The sequence below is a fragment of the Macrobrachium nipponense genome, chromosome 11 (assembly GCF_015104395.2).
Source record: "Macrobrachium nipponense isolate FS-2020 chromosome 11, ASM1510439v2, whole genome shotgun sequence".
Classification (NCBI taxonomy): domain Eukaryota; kingdom Metazoa; phylum Arthropoda; class Malacostraca; order Decapoda; family Palaemonidae; genus Macrobrachium; species Macrobrachium nipponense.
In genome coordinates this window covers 88,594,949-88,617,527 of record NC_061087.1, presented here as the reverse complement: position 1 = coordinate 88,617,527, position 22,579 = coordinate 88,594,949, and the positions used below count along the sequence as shown (strand labels likewise).

Below are 22,579 nucleotides of genomic sequence, written 5' to 3'. Positions count from 1 at the left end.
TCTGTTGTCTTGTATTAGATGTTGCTTTATCTAGTGTTTTCATTACTGTATTTGAACACAGTGAAGACTTCAAAAAGCTTGAGGTTCAAAAAATATTTAATATTATTGGTTTTTTAATAATCTAGTCATGAGGATAATGTCCGAGATTAAGTAGACCTACCTAACATTGTTGTGCAAGTTAAAATTTTTCCCGGCTAGTAGTTGGAATAAAAAAAAAATACTTTTGGGCAAGCATAGGCTTAATATTTCTGAGCCACATTAGGAGTTTTGTGTCTGCTGGATACAAACATTTATCCAGTCCAGCCTTCACTCACTTTTTAGTAGGATAATCTGGTTCAGTGCTAGGTTAGTCAGTGTGAATTAAGTGTAATGAGCTGTTCTGATTTGGTTTAGGTGAAGAGAATTTTACTGGGAATAGATGTTCTGGAAAAAGTCTGCTATAGTACAGGAAGCTTTTGCCAACTTGATCAGTTAGCCTCTTAGCCTCCTAAATAACTGATCAACATAGAATTATTTAATATATCATCTTCTAAATCTTTTTAGTTATAAAACTGTTTATTCTTTCTGGAAACTAAAGAATTGTTCAAGTGTCAATTAGCAATTCTTTGGGAAGGTCTTGTCACAGTAGGGGCTGACATATTGGTTATTTCATCTTACTGCTTGTTGGCTCTCCAAAACTGGTGAATTTGGTGGTTCTTATGTTCCAGAAATTGCTCTTCCACTGTTTAATACTTCTGCAGGGCACAGTGAAGCAGCAGAAGCAGGTGGCGCAATTGAAAGAGAACTAAATTTCTTTTGGCAGCTGAACCAACTAACTTGACTGTTTCGCTGCCAAAATAATTTTAAGCTTCTTTTGACAGCCCCACCTGCTCCTGCTGCTTCATTGTGCCCTGCAGAAGTATTAAAACGATGGAAAAACAATTTCTGGAACAGAACCACCACCAGACTCACCAGTTTTGAAGCTCCAACAAGCATAAGACGAAAAATGCCCAATATGTCGTCTCTACTGTGTGACAAGATGTTCCCAATAGATTTGATAATTGACACTTGAATAATTCTGAAGTTACAAGAAAGAATAAGCTTTTTATAATAAACACTTTTCAAAAACGTTGTCACACTTTTATTTTAATAATTTTTTCTCTTGATCATCATTTAACAAATCATTTTATACTTAGTAATTTCTGCATTTTTAAATTCAGCATTAAATATTTTCTGAAAATAGGTGTCCAATCTTAGGAATACATTAGAATTGCAAAAAATGTTAAATATGTTTCAACTGTAAGTGGCAGAAGAGCTTATTTTGGTGGTAAAATGACATTTTTTAATAGATTTGTATTTTTCACAGCTAACTAAACCTTGTTCTTATCAATAGGATAAATCTTCTAGTGCCAGCTGGAAACCGGTTAAAAACAATCCAAGGAATCTGTGGCAACTGGCAACTTGCACGTATACAAGGTGGATGTTGGTCACTAACCAGGCTTGAAACCTTGTGACTCACAAAGTTTAAAGCCTGGTCAATGACTGGTACTCACGACTCGCAAGTTGCGAATCGTGAATACCAGTCTTTCTTCAACTGCCTTGGAGAATAATAGTTTGTCGCTTTCCTCTCCTTTCCCCAAGATGGTTTTCTGATCGAAGCCTGCACATATTTATGCCTAGAAGTTCCAGGGACGTCAACGCTTTTAGACCTTCCTTGTTTTCGATGTTGCCCTGACTAGGGACAGATGTAAGTCACAGTGGATGTGCATTTTTCTTCTACTTCATCACTTGTTATGCTGCTGGTCCGTCCCCCAAGGGGATATTGCCCCAGCTACTTTATAACTGTTCTAAAGTACTTTACTTTATATTGGAGATAGTTTGAAATCATTTGTACTGACGTTGTTTCATGTCTTTTCATCTTACACATTTCTGGGAACTTCGTAATGTTTTAGTTTCAGGTTGTAGGAGTTCGTGTTGCAGACAAAGTTTTTTATGCTAGGATTCGGCTGCCTAGCATAAGTATATTCCCACACCTCAACACGAATTTTATGGCATACATTTGCGATCCTCCCATCTGCTTGCAGGGCCAGTCATGATTGTCTTCTCTCCTCTTTCCGTCATTTAGGTGGGAGTAGGGTGTGGGTTGTACAGCTAACTCCTGTCTTTCCCTCCATCCTCACATATGATTATTTTCCTTTTCAGGATAGAATTTTTTTCCTGAGGGAGAGCATGTCTCTTTACTGGGTTTTAATTTGTCAGCCCTGCTTCTCATATGGAAGTCTGGCAGCAGCAGCTTGTTTGTAGGGTGTTTTTACATTGTATGGAACCAGCGGTTATTAAGCAACGGGACCAATGTCTTTACGTGGCTTCCAAACCACGTCGAAAATGAACTATCACCAGAAATATACAACTCTCACTCCTCAATGGAATGGCCAAAACTCAAACTCACGACTACGAGGTGGGACGCCAACACCATAACAATCACGCCACTGAGGGGTAGCAGCAGCGTTCGCTCAGAACTCGGGAGCCCCTCTGGCAGAGATGCTCCTTCACTCATTTATTTGTGCTGTGAAGAGCACAAAGTGAGACTTTGGAAGCAGTCAGTACTGTCTGCGGTGTCATCAGAGCCCCTCGCTTGCAGACATACAGCATTGCATGTAGGGATACAAATCTTAGACTGCTCTGAATATTGTCTAACTATGATGTTTGATTTATTACCCTTTAGTCTTTGATATAATTGTACTAGTGTTGTTTTAAATTTTTCTGCACTGCACACAATGTCTCTCTCTCTCTCTCTCTCTCTCTCTCTTCTCTCTCTCTCTCTCTCTGTAACAGTAATCTGCTGTGATGCCATGGCTGCTGACTGCGTAGTTTGAAGTTGCTACGTTCGATTGGGGGCGATCTTCTTTTCCTATTTCTTCGACAATGGAATTTCTTGGATATTCTTCACTATTCATCACGTACATGTCCTTGGGAGGCGGCAGAATGCGTTTTTCACCATCTTCACTGTCACCAAGACCCTTCACTTGGGCTACCAGTACGAATCCCGTGACGTCATTCTCAATGGTACATCTGTCTGTGCTTCGGCGATGTCTCTTCTGCCTGCTGCCGTGACATAACTTCCATCATCCTCCAAGACACCATCACGGTCGGTTGTCTACCCATCAGAAATGCTCTTCCAAGAGTTAGTTGATTGGATAAACTCTTGTGTTTGGAAGGAAGTGTCCCAGAATTTCTAGCAGGAGGCTTTGTAGGGAAAACATCCATTGCCTTTTCCTCCTCCTCCCCTCCCGTTGGGGAATTCGAGACTTATGGGGTCGAGAGTGAGACTTGTTTCTTCACCTTCCCAATACAGACATGACTCTCCCCTTCAAGTACAAGTAGTGTTAGAAGACAGGGTGTCTTCTAAGAACGAGAAAGGTGTTTCTACATCTTCCAAATATGGACTTGAATGTGTTCCAGTCTGTGTTGATCTTCATGTGCATCAGTTCTCGGGCTGGTTCTTTGTCCCCTGGACCCGTATGAGTTCGTCGCACGAGACCTTTCTCTCTAGGATGGGAGAACACAAAGAAGTAAAGCCAGCAAGAAGAAAAGTTATTTTGCCCCCATTCCACGTATAGTCTAAAATCAAGTACGTACAACATTTTTCTCAGTATTGTAAGTGAAGGTGAATGAATGATGTAACCAAACTTTTGAATAAAAACTACTAGTAAAAATGCTCTTTTATATCCTTTAAATATATAAAACTCTCTCCTCAAGGGATACATGATCTCGGAGAAGTAGAAAAAGTCAAAGATAAAATGGTTCTACAAAATAATATTGTTAGGGGGAATCACTTGTGTAAACAAATAGGGGAACCACTTGTGTAAACAAATGCGCCTCCCCCACATAAACTGAAGCATGTATATTCAACATTGACTACATTAGTGTAAAAAGGTCACTCATTATGAGAAACTTTTTTTAACTAACTTCAAAACAAATGGTAACAACATCAGAATGAAGTAAATGCTGCTTGATTTTGCCACCAGTTATCCTGTGAACATCTTTATACCAGACTATTTCTTTACACTGCTAATACCCTCTTTTCTTTCGAAAGAGGTAGCGAATTTCCTCCCAATGAATGACCTATACTGCTGTAATCAGCATAAAATGTGCATGTTCAATCTTGGTGGCAAGGCATTTTCTTACATTTGATAATCTCCATATCGAAGGACAAAACCATCGTCTCTGAATAAACTTTTCATTCTCAGTTGAGCTTCTTCAATTTCTTGTCCACTTCCTTTGTACCTTTCCATATTTATTTTGAGCTTCTTCAATTTCTTGTCCACTTCCTTTGTACCTTTCCATATTTATTTCCTTAAAACCTTGACATATCTTCGCACCTTGTTGCCTGTTCATCTGTCATCATGTCTCTCTCCAGTCAAAGAATATGGCTGCTAACTAGTAGCAACTTTCCTTAACACTTGGAAGCGTCATTTTTCATACACATATTTCTAGTGTATGCTGAATGACCGAAAAGAAAATTAGACATTAATCTATCATGGCCATTTACAAAAGTATAGTAAAAATAGACAAACTAGACCAGTATCTTTTACAATAATAAGTTTACCATCCTTTAAAAACCATTCAATAACTGACATTAATGAGCAAGGAATTTATATCTTAAAACATTGAGCAATTTGAGCAGCAGAGGATTTAAAAATACATTATTAATTTGAGCAGCAGAGGGTTTAAAAATACAATATTAAACCTAAAATTTAAACTCTGCTTAGTTTTTTCATTTTGCAATATAATGAGTTTTCATTTTGCTTTATCATTCTGCAATATAATGTGAATTAAAGTCTCCAGAAGTGAAATTACTTCAGTGTAAAACTAATTTCTTTCTAATCCATACATCTCTATGGAAAACTTCCTGGAAGTAAGTCCAAATACAAATCTCACAGCCACTGAAGGTCTGAAAATGTGAAAGGATAAACTTGAACTGCAGCTAATTAACATCTCACATTTATCACAAAACATACTATATCTGACTCTGCTTAATTTAAAAGATGGCTCATAATTGCATAAAATCATACATCAAAAAAAAATTTCAAGGTCATAAGTTTCGTAAAAGCATGTACAGTAGTACCTCGTATTTCGAACTTAATCCGTTCCAGATGGCTGTTCGAAGTTCGATTTGTTCGAAATATGAAACAAATATCCCAATAAGAAATAAAGGGAATCGGGATAATTCGTATCAGCCAACCTAAAAAGTTCCCCTTTTCACATTTTTTCTATTATTAATGTGTTCGAAAGTTAAATCAAGTGTGTAAAGTAATGAAACAGTAAGTTAAATGAAGTAAAATTTTCTAAATTTTATTTTTCTGTGTACGATTTACAAACTGTTTGGTAAAAATGGCGCCGGCCGGCTGGGGAATGGAGGGAGGAGAGACGGGAACCCTCTTGAGCAAACCGAATTGATAGCAGTATGCAAAGGTTGATAAAATACATTTATTCATATTAGGTACAAAGATGATAATATTAAAGGAATCGATAGTGTGTGTGTCCCCGATTGTGTCGGAGAGAGAGAGAGTAATCAATGTGGTTACATTTGATTCTTAAGTGCACGAAATAGATTAATTATGCCACAATACATCAACTCACTGTTTTAAAACAAACATGAGGATTTTACAAACAACTAAGTAATAAGTCAAGAATGCATGAAGCCGTTTAAACAAACAATCGAAGGCATGCAGTAGCCTAAAGCGGCGCCAGTTTGTTTATTACAGAGCTGTTACTTTTACAGTCGTAAAAAGCAATTATCACTAGATTGGTATTTTACCGTAACAAAAATAAAAGTGATTTGGGCAGATCGAGTGTAAGTGAAAGAAATGGGGGAATAATCATCCCAGATCAGCTAATAAGTCAATGGTAATCAGAGCCGTTCTTTTCTCTCTCTCTCTCTCTCTGCGCACCGAACACTGACTAGAGCAAGCGTTTTTTTTTTACTGTGTTGCATTTGTTTTCATGTTTTATCATTGTTAAATTTATTGTGAAATATTTTTTATGTAAATTGGTACTGCTTTTACGTACACATTACAGTAAAGATTTTACTGTCTTCTTCTCTCCTCAACAATACCACGACGCACGATAACTTAATATCATTCATTCATTATTCCTAAAAAATATAAACGCTACCTCCCTCTTCATCAAGTTAGCTGTATATCACCGCAATGACGAATGATTTTGTTAATCATTTGTGCTAAGTTTTATTGTGAAAAGCTTTGTTCTTTCATTTACTATTTTGTTAATATTAACCCAAGGTCCAAAGAGTATAGGTGGTCTTGTCAGCGCTGACCCAAAATAAGCTTCTGCCAGGTCGAGAGCGTGACGTCAACTCAACCTCGTCCTTTATTAATCCAATGGACAACAGCAAATACTATACGTGTTTGCGGATTCTCTGCATCTAGTTAAGCTTTTTAGAAATAATTCTCTTGACCATGGATTCATATTGCCGGATTGTACAGTTCCTTTCCCCATCCCCTTCTGTTTCATGATAATGGTCTGGTAACACAGCAATGAAGCCTGTTTGTCTTGTAACTACGGATGTGAATGGTCGAGGTATTGGATGCCAATGTTCATATTTTCTAATCACTACTGTAGACAATATGTTTATGATATACGAATAATAGTTCACATTACCAGTGAACTGAGTCGATGTTAAACAAATAGAAAAATAGTATAGTAACAGAGCAATAAAAATAGCAATGGTAAAAATCATATTCAGTCCTTATTAACCATAATCGCTAACCTTTGTTCCATTCAGGTGTGGCTGCGCAGGCGCTTGCTGGGATCCTACTTTAGTTCATGGTAGATCATTATTAGGTGTCAATTTCAGAACATTATATGAATGGAAATACGCTTTGGACTTGCACAATCCATCTATTTATAAAGTAATGAAATTATAAACTGCAAATACCAAGACCTATAAATATAATTTCATAAAGGCAACTATGTTAGCCATTGACAGGTTACCATATGAAAGGCTTTTTTGGGGGAAATTATAGACCACCAGATGTATAAAGGAACTAATGTATCCAGTGTTGTCACTCATACTTGTTTTTTATTCGAGCCACTTCACACCAGAGTAGCCTAGATGGAAATTTCTCTGGCCGGTATTTAACTCGAGTCATCCGAGAAACAACACACCCTAACCACAATGATGGTCCTTATATACCAACCCAAGAGTGGATAAAAAGGAATAGTTTGCAGTCGATATGAGTTTTCATTTCAGTCTTTCATCTCGTGGGATTCGTGACTGGATTTCTTGTCGCTTCAGTCTCGAATTTGTCGACTAATTATGATCCCGTGGATTTGACAGTTCAATGAGTTCAAGATACATTTTGCTATTTTGGCATCCTTGTCCATTAATTTTATTTTTAATAAGATTTTAATTGAAACAAATTTATTCAGTTTTTTGTTTGTGAAAATGAGCACCAAACTAATCTTGAAGGGAACACGTAGTTCATTTGGCTACATCTACAATAATTGTTATTCATTCTTATTCATGTTTAACAATCATTGTTCCTGATTCCAGTCATTGCAGCTTTCTATTACCCTGACCCTTCCCTGATTAGAGCATCAGTGTCGATTTTTGCTTTCCTTATCGTTAGGATCAAATTAAAGGAGTCCTTTTAACCAACGGCTCCCCCAACCCCATTACTGATTCTCCAACCGCCACCCGGCCCCGGTCCCTTACCTATCCTCCAGCCCCACCCTCCTTCCATCCTCAGGTAGCCCTGCAACCTCCCAGGTCACTCCTCACGAGATGTGGTGTGCAAAAATCAGTAATCCTAAAATTTCAACGGTCATATGACCATTCTTTACCCTCTTTTACAAAGCTCTGCAACTGCACTCTAATAAGTTCTGTTTGCCTTTGCTTAAAAGTCAACCCTTGATATTCTAATATCTTGTTTCTTGTTCTTGATTTTTTGGGGAGGGGGTTTTGGTTTGGTCATAGCACCTAACTCATTCATTCTCCTCATAATTAGAAAGCAGCAGTACTTAGGTCTAACAGAATTTAGTGATGCCATTGACATGGTAGCCAAAAGGCTTCTTCAAATGATTAACTTATTTAATTTTCTGAGTAAATTTGATTTGACTGGCATTTCACCAAGCTTAATTTTCCATTCGAAGCAATGAAATCCGTTACAACCTATTATATGTTTATAAGGGATGTAGATATTACTGGAGGCAGCTTGATCTCCTGTGATGGAGACAATGCTTGCCTCCAGTTAAGTAGTATCTGTGTTCCTAGGAGACCTAATGCTGCCTCCAGTAATAGGTTAGTTGTTCCTGGAAGACTCCAATGCTGTCCGTAAAGTAGTTATCCTGTGATGGAGGAATCCCAATGTCTCCAGTTAAGTAGTATGTGCTGGAGACTCCAAATGCTTGTCCTCCAGTAAGTAGCTTATCTGTGAACATGGGACTAATGCTGCCATCCAGTAAGTCGTTACTGGTTCCTGGAGACTCCAAGCTGTCTCCATAAGTTAGTTATCTGTGACCATGGGAGAATCCAAATGGCTGTCTCATAAATAGTATCTGTGTACTGGGAGACTCCAATGCTGTCTCCAGTAAGTAGTTTATCTTTGTGGACATGGAGACTCCAATGCTGTCTCCAGTAAGTAGTTATCTGTGTTCCTAGGGGACTTCCAATGGCTGCCTCCGTAAGTAGTTATTTTCAATGGAGACTCCAATGCTGTCCTCCAGTAAGTATGTAGGTGACATGGAGTCCAATGCGGCTCCATAAGTTAGGTTATCTTGTGACATGGAGACTCCAATGCTAGTCTCCAGTAAGTAGTTATCACATGAGGACCCTAAGCTGTCTCCATATAGTTTATCTGTGTTCCTGGAGACTCCAATGCTGTCATAAATATTTATCCGTGACTGGAGACCTCAAGCTTGTTCCAGTAAAAGTAGTTTTATCTGTGCCTGGAGACTCCAATGCTTCCTCCAGTAAGGAGTTATCTGTGACATGACCCAATGCTGTCTCCAGAAGTAGGATTCTGAAACCTGGAGAATCCATGCTGTCCATAAGTAGTTCATCTGTGACATGGGACCTCCCAATGCTCTCCATTAAGTATTATCTGTGACATGGAGACTCCCAAGCTGTCTCCAGTAAAGTTATCTGTGACAGGAGGACTCCAATGGCTGTCTCCAGTAAGTAGTTATCGTGACCAATGGAAGACTCCCAAGTGCTCCTCCATAAATTAGTATCTGTGCATGGGAGGAATCCAATGCTGTCTATTAAGTTATTATGTGGTTCCTGGAGCTCCAATGCTGTCTCCAGTAAGTAGTTATCTGTACATGGAGACTCCAATGCTGTCCTCCAGTAGTAGTTATCTGGGACCATGGAGACTCCAATTGCTGTCTCCATAAATAGTTAATCTGTGTTTCCTGGAGACTCCATGCGTCTAAGTAAAGTAGTTATCTGTGACCATGGAGACTCCAATGCTGTCTCCCAGTAAGTAGTTATCTGTGCTGGGGAGACAATGCTGTCTCCAGTAAGTTTATCTGTGACATGGAGACTCCAATGCTGTCTCCAGTAAGTAAGTTATCTGTGACATGGAGACTCCAATGCTGTCCCTCCAGTAAGTAGTTATCTGTGCATGGAGAACTCCAATAAATGCTGTCTCCACTAAGTAGTTATCTGTGACATGGGACTCAATGCTGTCTCCACTGCCAGTTATTCTGTGCTGGAGACCCAATGCTGTCTCCAGTAAGTAGTTTATCTGTGACATGGAGACTCCAATGCTGTCTCCAGTAAGTAGTTATCTGTGACATGGAGACTCCAATGCTGTCTCCACTAAGTAGTTATCTGTGCAATGGAGACTCCAATGCTGTTCCTCCAGTAAGTAGTTATCTGTACAGAGACTCCAAATGCTTACTCCAAAAAAATAGTTATCTGGACCATGGAGGACTCCAATGCTGTCTCCACTAAGTAGTATCTGTGTTCCTGGGAGACTCCAATGACTGTCTCCAGTAAGTATTAATTCGTGACATGGAGGACAATGTGACTCCATAAGGTTATCTTGATGGAGACTCCAATTGCTGTCTCCAGTAAGTAGTATCTGTGACATGGAGACTCCAATGCTGTCTCCTAAGTAGTTATCTGTGATGGAGAATCCAATGCTGTCTCCACTAAAGTAGTTATCTGGCCCCAAATGGAGAACCATGCTGTCTCCAGTAAGTAGTTATCTGTGACAGGAACTCCCAATGCTGTTCCATAAGTAGTTACTGGGTTCTGGAGACTCCCAATGTCTCCCAGTAAGTAGTTATCTGCCCTGGAGATCCCCAATTGCGGTCTCCAGTAAGTAGTTTCTGTGACATGGAGACCTCAATGCCTGTCTCAAGTAAGTAGTAAAGTAGTTATCTGTGCATGGAGACTCCATGGCTGTTTCTCCACTAAGTAGTTATCTGACCTGGAGACAATGCTGTCTCCACTTAAGTAGTATCTGTGACATGGAGACTCCAATGCTGTCTCCAGTAAGTTAGTAAGACTGTGACATGGTAGACTTCAATGCTCTCCTAGTAAGTAGTTATCTGTGACATGGAGACTCCAATGCTGTCTCCAGTAAGTAGTTTTATCTGTGTTTCCTGGAGACTCCAATGCTGTCTCCAGTAAGTAGTTATCTGTGACATGGAGATCAATGCTGTCCCTCCTCAAAGTAGTAGGTACTGTGACATGAGATCCAAGCTGGTCTCCAGTAAGTAGTTATCTGTGTTCTGGAGAACTCCAAATGTGTCTCCACTAAGTAGTTATCTGTGACATGGAGATCAATGCCTGTCTCCAGTAAGTAGTTATCTGTGACATGGAGCTCCAATGCTGTCTCCAGTAAGTAGTTTATCTGTGACCTGGAGATCAATGCTTCTCCATAAGTAGTTATCTGTTCCTGGAGACCAATGCGTCTCCAACAAAGTAGTTATCTGACATGGAGACTCCAATGCTGTCTCCAGTAAGTAGTTATCTGTGAAATGGCGACTCCCAATGCTGTCTCCCAACTAAGTAGTTATCCTGTGTTCCTGGAAGACTCCAATCGCTGTTTCCAGTAAGTAGTTTAATCTGTGACATGGAGGACCTCCAAACATGCTGTCTCTCAACTAAGTAGTTATCTGTGGAATGGAGACTCCATGGCTGTCTCCAGTAAGTAGTTATCTGTGTTCCTGGAGACTCCAATGCTTGTATCCAGTAAGTAGTTTATCCTGTGACATGGAAGACTCCAATCTGTTCTCAGTAAGTAGTTATCTGTGACATGGAGACTCCAATGCTGTCTCCAGTAACGTAAGTTATCTGGATTCATGGAGACTTTCCAATTGGCTGTCTCCACCTAAGTAGGTTATCTGTGACATGCCGAAGCTCCATGCTGTCCTCCAGTAAGTAGTTATCTGTGAAAACATGGAGACCCAATGCTGTCTCCAACTAATAGTTATCTGTGACATGGAGATCTCCATATGCTGGGTTCTCCAGTAAGTAGTTATTGTGTTCCTGGAGATCCAATGGCTGTCTCCAGAGTAAGTAGTTATCTGTTGTTCCTCTGGAAGACTCCAATGCTGTCTCCAGTAAGGTAGTTTATCTGTGGACATGGAGACTTCAATGCTGTCTTCCAGTAAGTAGTTATCCTGTGACCATGGAGACTCAATGCTGGTCTCCAGTAAGTAGTTATCTGTGGAGCATGGAGACTCCAATGCTGTCTCCAAGTAAGTAGTTATCTGTTGACAAGGAGAACTTCAATGCTTCCTCCAGTAAGTAGTATATCCTGTGACATGGGAGACCTCCAATGCTTGGTCTTCCACTAATAAAGTAAGTTATCTGTTGTCCTGAGACTCCAATGCTGTCTCCACTAAGTAGGTTGATCTGTGACCCAATGGGAGACTCCAATGCTGTCTCCCAACTAGTAGTTTATCTGTGGACATGGAGACTTCCAATGCTGTCTCCAGTAAGTAGTTTATCTGTGTTCCTGGAGACTCCATGGCTGTCTCCATAAGTAGTTATCTGTGACCAATGGAGACTCCATGCTGTCTCCAGTAAAGTAGTTATCTGTGACATGGAGACTCCAATGCGTCTCCAGTAAGTAGTTTATCCTGTGACATTTTGGAAGACTCCAATGCTGTTTCCTCCAGTAATGTAGTTATATGTGTTCACCTGGAGACTCCAATGCTGTCCTCCAAAGTAAAGTAGTTACCTGTGTTCCTGGAGACTCCAATGGCTGTTCCATAAAGTTAGTTTATCTGTGACCAATGGAGACTCCAAATGCCTGCCCTCCCATAAGTAAGTTATCTGTTGACATGGAGACTCCAAGCTGTCCTCTCAGTAAGTAGTTATCTTGACATGAGACTCCAATGCCTGTCTCCACTAAGTAGTTATCTGTGACATGGAGACTCCAATGCTGTCCCTCCACTAAGTAGTTATCTGTGACATGGGACTCCAATCTGTCTCCACAAGTAGTTATCTGTGACATGGAGACTCCAATGCTGGTCTCGCAGTAAGTAGTTATTGTGACATGAGACTTCAATGCTGCTCAGTAAGTAGTTATCTGTGACATGGAGACTCCAATGCTGTCTGCCAGTAGTAGTTTATCTGTGACATGGAGACTCCATGCTGTCTCCAGTTAAGTAGTTATTCTGTGACCATGGAGACTCCAATGCCTGTCTCCACTTAAGTAAGTTATCTGTGACATGGAGACTCCAATGCTGTCTACCAGTAATAGTTATCTGTGACATGGAGACTCCAATGCTGTTTCCAGTAAGTATGTTATCTGTGACATGGAGACTCCAATGCTGTCTCCAGTAAGTAGTTATCTGTGACATGGTGACTTCAATGCTTCCTCCAGTAAGTAGTTATCTGTGACATGGAGACTCCAATGCTGTCTCCAGTAAGTAGTTATCTGTGACATGGAGACTCCAATGCTGTCTCCAGTAAGTAGTTATCTGTGACATGGAGACTCCAATGCTGTCTCCAGTAAGTAGTTATCTGTGTTCCTGGAGACTCCAATGCTGTCTCCACTAAGTAGTTATCTGTGACATGGAGACTCCAATGCTGTCTCCACTAAGTAGTTATCTGTGACATGGAGACTCCAATGCTGTCTCCAGTAAGTAGTTATCTGTGTTCCTGGAGACTCCAATGCTGTCTCCAGTAAGTAGTTATCTGTGACATGGAGACTCCAATGCTGTCTCCACTAAGTAGTTATCTGTGACATGGAGACTCCAATGCTGTCTCCAGTAAGTAGTTATCTGTGACATGGAGACTCCAATGCTGTCTCCAGTAAGTAGTTATCTGTGACATGGAGACTCCAATGCTGTCTCCAGTAAGTAGTTATCTGTGACATGGAGACTCCAATGCTGTCTCCAGTAAGTAGTTATCTGTGTTCCTGGAGACTCCAATGCTGTCTCCACTAAGTAAGTTATCGTGAATGGAGACTCCAATGCTGGTCATAAGTAGTTAGTCTGTGACATGGAGACTCCAATGCTGTCTCCAGTAAGTAGTTATCTGTGACATGGAGACTCCAATGCTGTCTCCAGTAAGTAGTTATCTGTGACATGGAGACTCCAATGCTGTCTCCACAAAGTAGTTATCTGTGACATGGAGACTCCAATGCTGTCTCCACAAAGTAGTTATCTGTGACATGGAGACTCCAATGCTGTCTCCAGTAAGTAGTTATCTGTGACATGGAGACTTCAATGCTGCCTCCAGTAAGTAGTTATCTGTGACATGGAGACTACAATGCTGTCTCCAGTAAGTAGTTATCTGTGTTCTTGGAGACTCCAATGCTGCCTCCAGTAAGTAGTTATCTGTGTTCCTGGAGACTCCAATGCTGCCTCCAGTAAGTAGTTGTCCGTGTTCCTAGAGACTTCAATGCTGTCTCCAGTAAGTAGTTATCTGTGACATGGAGACTTCAATGCTGTCTCCACTAAGTAGTCATGTGTGTTCCTGGAGACTTCAATGCTGTCCACTAAGTAGTTATCTGTGTTCCTGGAGACTTCAATGCTGTCCACTAAGTAGTTATCTGTGTTCTTGGAGACTCCAATGCTGCCTCCAGTAAGTAGTTATCTGTGACATGGAGACTCCAATGCTGCCTCCAGTAAGTAGTTATCTGTGACATGGAGACTTCAATGCTGTCTCCAGTAAGTAGTTATCTGTGACAAGGAGACTCCAATGCTGTCTCCACTAAGTAGTTATCTGTGTTCCTGGAGACTCCAATGCTGCCTCCAGTAAGTAGTTATCTGTATTCCTGGAGACTCCAATGCTGCCTCCAGTAAGTAGTTATCTGTGACATGGAGACTCCAATGCTGTCTCCAGTAAGTAGTTACCTGTGTTCCCGGAGACTTCAATGCTGTCTCCAGTAAGTAGTTATCTGTGTTCTTGGAGACTCCAATGCTGCCTCCAGTATGTAGTTATCTGTGTTCCCGGTGACTCCAATGCTGTCTCCAGTAAGTAGTTATCTGTGACCTGGAGACTTCAATGCTGCCTCCAGTATGTAGTTATCAGTGTTCCTGGAGACTCCAATGCTGCCTCCAGTAAGTCGTTATCTGTGACCTGGAGACTTCAATGCTGTCTCAACTAAGTAGTTATCTGTGTTCTTGGAGAATCCAATGCTGTCTCCAGTAAGTAGTTATCTGTGTTCCTGGAGACTCCAATGCTGTCTCCAGTAAGTAGTTATCTGTGACCTGGAGACTTCAATGCTGCCTCCAGTATGTAGTTATCAGTGTTCCTGGAGACTCCAATGCTGCCTCCAGTAAGTCGTTATCTGTGACCTGGAGACTTCAATGCTGTCTCAACTAAGTAGTTATCTGTGACCTGGAGACCTCAATGCTGCCTCCAGTAAGTAGTTATCTTTGTTCCTGGAGACTCCAATGCTGCCTCCAGTAAGTTGCTATCTGTGACCTGGAGACTTCAATGCTGCCTCCAGTAAGTAGTTATCTGTGTTCTTGGAGACTTCAATGCTGTCTCCACTAAGTAGTTATCTGTGACCTGGAGACTCCAATGCTGCCTCCAGTAAGTAGTTATCTGTGACCTGGAGACTTCAATGCTGCCTCTAGTAAGTAGCTATCCGTATTTCTGTAGACTTCAATGGTGCCTCCACTAAGTAGTTATCTACATCCGTGTAGACTTTAATTTTTCTCTCTAGTTAGGTGTTATCCATATTCCTTGAGAATGGACCACAATTAAAGCCTGAAAGTACTTAAGTTTTAGCAAAATACTAAATTACTACTCACAAGTAAACAATTTACACTCAGTAATCTTGTGGGTTTCTTTTTTCAATGTAAGGAATTTTACGAGAAAGGAAATTTGAAAAAAAAAAAAAAAAAAAAAAAAAAAGACACATATAGCTTCAATCAGTCTGTATTTCTTTGGTCCTATAACAAAGGCTAATATGAAAATATGGTTGTGAAAAACACTGAACATGACAATTGTGTATTACTACATAGTTTTTAGATGTGCTATAAATTCATTTATGAAACCAGCTGATGTTAATAAAGAAAACTCATAATTATATAATTACAAAAAGCTTGGGTGTTTTTTTAGCAATGATTATGACCAAGGACCAGCTCAAATGAGGGGAGAAATTTAGCTATTTAAGTTAAATGTAAAGAAATAAAATCAAAACCTGACGAATACTGGAAGCAAAAGCAATTCAATCCAGCTCTTATTTCTATGTATCTACCCATTTAAGGTGCATCTGATTGCAAGGTCAAATTGCTAACTTATATTCAGTATTAAAAGTGAAATACCTTACAAAGCACTTAATTACATTACACAGGGTAATTCCATTATAATTCTATTGTCAAGTGGGTCTTTAACAACTGATGAATTCTCGAACTACCACCATAGTTGTCATGAACTCGTATGAACCTCACTATTCTGCGAATGATCATCGTGGAGTTTACTTTCATAAAAATGAAAATACAATTGATGATTTCTTCTTGATGTTTTGTTAGGTCGCATGTGGAGGGAAATTTTGAATATTGAAAGAGATATTTGTAACAGTTAGTTTGACTTCAATAACTTGTTTCACACCCTCACTAATATCACTGTGTCGCCGTCCACAAAGAGACAGCAATATTGTGAGGGTATGAAATTGACACTAAATAATGATCTCCCAGGAACAAAAGTATGATCTCAACAAACGCCTGTGGCAGACACACCTGAATGGAACAAAGGCTGACGATTATGGTTAGTAAATTATGGTTAGTAAGCACTGAATATGATTTTCACCATTGCTATTTTTATTTTTCTGTTATTATACGATTTTTCTATATATTTAACAACTTAATTCACTGGTAATGTGAACTATTATTCTTATATCATTAATATCATTAACACATTGTCTACAGTAGTGATTAGAAAATATGAGCCTTGGCATCCAATAGCTCGACCATTCACAACCGTCGTCACAAGACAAACAAGCTTCATTGCTGTGTTACCAGACCATTTTCATGACACATAAGGGGATGGGGTAAAGGAACACTTTAAGGCAACTGTATGTATTACATACGCTCATAATGGTCCTGTTAGAGAGTTAATACAGAGGAATGAAGTGATCTTTGGACAGCTTATATAAACTTTCTGAAAAACATATCAATGTTATTATAGGTATGCATGAATGAAAGTTAAACTTGCCGTACATCTGCTGTCCAAAAGTACTTATAAACTTTTTGATCACTTTGACAACCAAGGATATTTGAAGAGAAGGGCTGGAAAATTACAAGCCATTTCATTCGGCTTGTTGATAGATAGTTTGATTTGTTTTATTCTCGACTGCCAACAGATAGAAAATCATCAAGAAAAGCTTGCGTGACTAAACCTGTAAATGCAAGACAAAATCTTTCAAGACATGAATAGAACCGCTAAAGAAATGAAAGTGAAGAAAAATACAATGCTCTATCCTTTGTCTAACTTGCTGAAAATGGCAAAATAAAAACTTGGCATGACGTATACTCTAAATTACAGACTAAATCAGGCTGGGTTGGGGCACTTTTTTGGTTGCAAAAGTCAAATGGGAGCATACGATCAGCACCCATCACCAGTTGCATTTAAACATCGTCTCAGAGCCCACCTTTTAGGAAAAGACAGCACACTTGTAAGCTCAAAGAGCAACGTTTAAAACTGCAACAGTGAACATGTAACATCCGCCTCATTTTTCCACATCTCTGACAAGCAAGACGCATCATTCGAAGACGAAGGAAATTCCCTTCAGGAAGAACCCAGTATATCAGCAATTTTATTTTGCTTACCAGTATTTAATAGGGATGATCAAAGTGATGACTTTAAAGACCAGGAAGTTGAAGAACAAACAAGGGAAGATGCCATATGTTGGCGGGTTCATTGCTCGCAAGTTTCCACAAACTGGAACATTTAGGAGCAAAAGTAACAAAGGAAGATGGCACAAAGATTGGTGCCATAAGCTTTAGTGAAGGGAAACTAATGAAACCTAGTGTTTCTTGATCATTTGAAATGTATGAATAGGATGTTTGATTCTCACCATGGGAGGAAAATGTTTTAACAGCCTTAAAAGGAGCGATAATTAAATTAGCGGATATAATTAGCAGTTACATCCAAATAACATCAGAAGTCGAAATATTTTGTTCCATGCCATACAGTTTTTAGAATTCGAAATTTAAACACACACATTAGTAGTTCCAGAAAAGCGGTGCATAGATTGAAAAATGTGATTTTATGGAGATCTGTTAAATGTGTAATTTAGACATATATTTATATTATTGTTTAGAATGTTCTTTAGAACTCGCTCATGATTATTTAATATATTAAGATATAGTTTTCATTCTGACTATTATTTTCCTTCGGAAACATAATAGTATTTAATAACGGATAAAAAGAAGAAAGCAAAGGCAGGTTTTCTATAATTTCAATGTTATTTGGCAAAAATGTTCTAATGATCTCTTATGATTATTCTTCTTAACATAGTAGAATGAAGAACCTACATCTAACTATTAATTTAATTATCGAATAGCTTGGAGTATTTAGAAAAATAAAAAGAGAGAGAGTAAAGGCAGGATTGCTATAGGTTAAGGGACCTGACTGCGGTTATTGTGACGTCACACACCTAGCAGTTTAATCCTGTACCCTAGTTGAAGCTGAGCATGACAAGACCTTATATTCTCTAGACCTTTGCATCAACTAGACCCACTCGGCACACCGAGCACTGGCTCAATTAAGACTATTTTTTTTTTTTTTTTTCTGTATTGTATTTGATTGTTTTCATATTTTATCATTACGTTGTGAAATAAAATTTTATTTTTTATGTGAATTGGTACTGCTTTTACGTACATATTATAGTAAAGATTTTACTGCCTCTTTTTCTCTCAACAATACCACGACGCACGATAACTTAAAATCAATTCATTCATTATTCCTAAAAAATATAAACGCTACCTCCCTCTACCTCAAGTTAGCTGTGTATCACCGCAGTGACGAATGATTTTGTTAATCATTTGTGCTAAATTTTACAGTGAAAAGCTTTGTTCTTTCATTTACTATTTTGTTAATATTGTTCAACTAGACTGTTCAACTAGACTGGACACTGGCTCAATTAAGATTTTTTTATTTTTTTTTATTGCATTTGGTTGTTTTCATACTTTTTCATTACGTTAAAATTTATTGAGAAATTCCCTTTTTATTTGAATTGTTATTGCTTTAAAATACATACAGTAATATTTTAACTCTCTCTTCTCCTTCTCTCCTCAATATATCAACGCTCCCTCGTTCAGTCTCAAGTCACCTGGGCGTGATGTCACAGCGGTTACGTACGATTTTATACATCTTTTATGCTGAATGTTATATTGAAATCTAAATTTTATATTAAATGCTTTATACTTTAATGTATTTTGTCGAATATTGTTATCATTAAACTATATATTGTAAATGAAAAAATAAATTAATACAGTTTAACTTGGAAGACCCAGTAGGCCGTCGAATACAAGTATAAACTAGGTAATCAGTCAATTCGAAATACGAGCATTTGTTTGGCAAACGATACAAAATTTTCACGAAAATTTTGTTCGAAAAATAGAAAGTTCGACATATGAAACGTTCAACAAACGAGGTACCACTGTACCTAGTTGTCTCAACTCATATCTGGGGAGGTGTTACCTACAATCCAGAAAGACCAAGACTGTCCCAACTGGCACATGGGTTAAAAAGGTACAAGTAAACCATGATGTATAAAAAAAAATAAGTTCTTAGAAACTACCTGATTATGAACTCCTTTTTTTTACGGGGGGGTAAGAGATAATTGTATTTTTGCCCATCGAGATGGTTTTCTTCTTTTCTTGGCAGCTCAATTTTTGTTAATCAAGCCCTTCCTATTTACCTACTATATTTGGAGTCCTCTTCTGTCCATCATACTCCAAGCTGTTATATCATCATTAGCAGCACTTTATCAAGAGCCTCTTCTGTTCCAGAACTTTTCTCTAATATAAATCTCCAATTTCCACCACTTTACCTGCAGCATCATTGCAAGTAAGTTTTTCCATTCAACATCATTGCAAGTTAGTTTTTCCATCCATTCTCCCTCTGATAAGAGCTGCAAAAGAAATCCATAATGTATTAAACATGCTTTTCTACTTCACAAAATTCACAAAATTGCTAAAACATTTGAACTCTCAATATCTTTGGAATATGAAACATCTCTTCAAAGAATATAAACTTTATTCTTAAAGGCATTTAAAAATAATCTGGCACAAATACAAGCAAAACCTTATTGGTAATCTCAACTTTCCAGGAGGCAAGCAATTTTTTTATAGACATTTCAAAATGCAACAGTTGATATCACAGCTAAAAAGTATTTAAGACCTGATTAGTTTGGTTCAGCTGTATACCATAATGTTAGGAAACAACAAGAGTCTGTCTAGAGTATAGCTAGGAACACATTAGTTAGGAAAACCACTGGTAGAATATATATAGTGAAAGTAGAGTGATGAAGAATCTACCAGAAGTTAAGGTAGAAAAGGGAGTAGATGTGTACAGCATAAGACTGCACGAATAGCAGTTTCGTAAACTAGACCAAAACATTGGCACTTGTTTTTGAAAACAGTAAAATGCAAACCACACCAGAAAATATGAACTTTGACTCCTTCAGTGGGTGGTTACCGTCAAGGGACGAAACCAATCAAACTAATCTGGAGGTGGCACCGGAAGTAAGGAAAGCCATTCATGAAGAAGTAGGATGTGTCCTAGAGGATAGTTAAGGAGGAGCTAATTGAAACAGCTGGGTCCAAACTTCATTTGAAGTACTAGAGAAATTCAGTCAAGAACCAGTCCTTATACGGGGAGGCTGTGTTCCTTCTCACTCTGTTCCATTTTAGTGTGATAGTGTTGTCAATCAATAGTGTGAACTTTATTCTAATTATAAGAAATAAGTAAGTGGTGTTTAACTTGCCCAGAGTCCCGAGACGTTTCCCATGCCAAAGAAAATAAGAAGAATTCCTGAGAGACATACCTAAAAAGAATTAAATAATCTAAATGTTCCTATGAGAAAAGAAACTCGACCGTAACAAGTGATAAATGAAGGTTAGCCCATATGACAAATAACTTTTCAAACATTACCCATAACAACAAAGAGAACCAGAAGAAGAAGAGAGAGAATAAGAACTCTTAAGTACGTCACACAAACATAACGAAGAGAAATAAAAATAAATACCCGTCACAATAATACTAATTAAGTTTTGTTACTGACCAAAAAATTCCAAGAGCTGCTCAATCACCACGTAACGTCGTTGACCGGCAGAAATGAATTGCTCCCTTTAGCTATGGCGTACCTGTTCTTCCCTGAAAGTGGGCCCAATAGTGCATTTACTTTTCTAAGATTGCTCTTTTGGGGCCAGGTAGAAAAGGCCGAGTTGTCATATCTACAGGTATGTAAGGCCCCGTAAATGCTTCCCTCAGATATAATTCTTCTTAGAAGGATTCGCTTTAGACCTTGGGAGTCGAGGGAAAGGGTTTGCTTCTTCCCTGTGAATTTTTTTTTTATTCCAGATTCTATTTAGCTATTCCTTATTTTTCTTTCTATAATTATAGATGCGCTGAATGGCCTGTTGGCTCCGGTGTTTGGCCTTCATCTTAATTTGCATGGTTCATTTTATAAGAAAAGGCATCCACTCATTCCTTCTTCACAGAACTTTTTTATAAAAACCATCCAAGTCAGTCACAGGACTCACTTTCTGTTTTTATTTATTTTTCTTTTTTTTGAACACTGGAGATTCCACTATTTCCTCTCTCTCTTGCTTCCTTGTCAAGTCTACGAATAGTAATTTCTGACACTTTTGTTGCTTCAGACGTTCTCTGGATAGCCTTCGAAACATCAGTTACTGAACCTCCTTGTTTTTCTAAAATGAAGTATTAATTTTCAGGACATTATAGACTATTTCCTTGGCCTCAGGTGGTGGGTGAAGGCATTTGCGAGAGTCACTTGGTTTGTATGGTGTTTTTACGTTGCATGGAACCAGTGGTTATTCAGCAACGGGACCTACGGCTTTACGTGACTTGGGAGTCACATGGGCTGTCCATACTTATCACAGTGCCAGATCAAGAGTGAGTACTATCCTTTAATGATATTGACCATGACTTTTAAATCCTCTTGTAAATCACAGTTCTCCTTAACTCAGATCTGGTATTGCCGGAGAAAAACTATGCCATATCTTCATTTTCAATAATGAAACTGAGGTTTTAACGAAGAATATACAAAAATAAAATATATTCAAAATATCTGATGGAAACAAATAACTACATTTAAAGAAATTAAAACTATTTCAATAGACCCCATGAAGCTAATACGATTACCATAACATGAAAATTGGCACCGTATATCATCTGTACAAGCCACACCAGTGATATCTTAGAAAAGTAAACGCACTATAGTTACCTAGTGCACCCAAAACAAAAGAGCACTACTGCAATTTCCAAAATTTTTCAAATCTGAAGCTGCAGTAGAGTAGAAACTAACAGCTATGTAATTACTTGGTAAGTTACTTATATAAAAATACCAAATAAACGGATACAAACTGAATTCAAAACTTGATTGCATGATTCTACAAATAAGTCCTGCTCTATAGCGATAAAGACCCAATGGCTATCAAATCTAGTCAGATCTCAAAGACTGACAGTCACGTGACAAAAAAAAATAAACGTTAATAACCAAGACAAACCAATGACCTCTCATCACGAATGTAAAAAATCAACACTATCACACACTATCAATTTCTCTAAATAAGAAAATGTAAGTAGCTAGTAGTATCCTTGTGATTCACATAAGACATTATTTTCTCTCTTGAACATTTCAAAGGTGTCTGTGTCTACATCACATCAAAATCAATCTTGAATTCACATTAACCTAGAAAATTTAAATAGCAGGAAAACAATTATTCAGTTGCAAAAACTATTAACAGACCTATTATTTCGTCTCTTGTTGGAATACTAACTTATAAACTTTAGCTTCCCTTTTATCATTAAATAAAATAGTTTAACCAGACCACTGATCTGACTATCAGTGTCCCTTTTTATATTATCCAGTCAACCATTTTACTGGTGTCAAAGTTGAAACTAAAT

The 22,579-nt window shown here is 38.5% G+C and overlaps 1 long non-coding RNA gene across 2 annotated transcripts in view; it reads right to left on the bottom strand.

The window, feature by feature from the left end:
- Positions 1-2,794: 2,794 nt before the first annotated feature.
- Positions 2,795-22,579, bottom strand: part of LOC135207154 (uncharacterized) — a 31,224-nt gene continuing 11,439 nt past the window's right edge. Inside the window, exons 3-4 of one of the 2 annotated variants that reach the window (XR_010312902.1) lie at positions 19,227-19,559; positions 2,795-4,482 (exon numbers count right to left, since the gene is read on the bottom strand). This is a non-coding gene — a long non-coding RNA (uncharacterized LOC135207154). The remainder of the gene's footprint in view (positions 4,483-19,226; positions 19,560-22,579) is intronic. The other variant, XR_010312907.1, reaches the window with a different exon arrangement.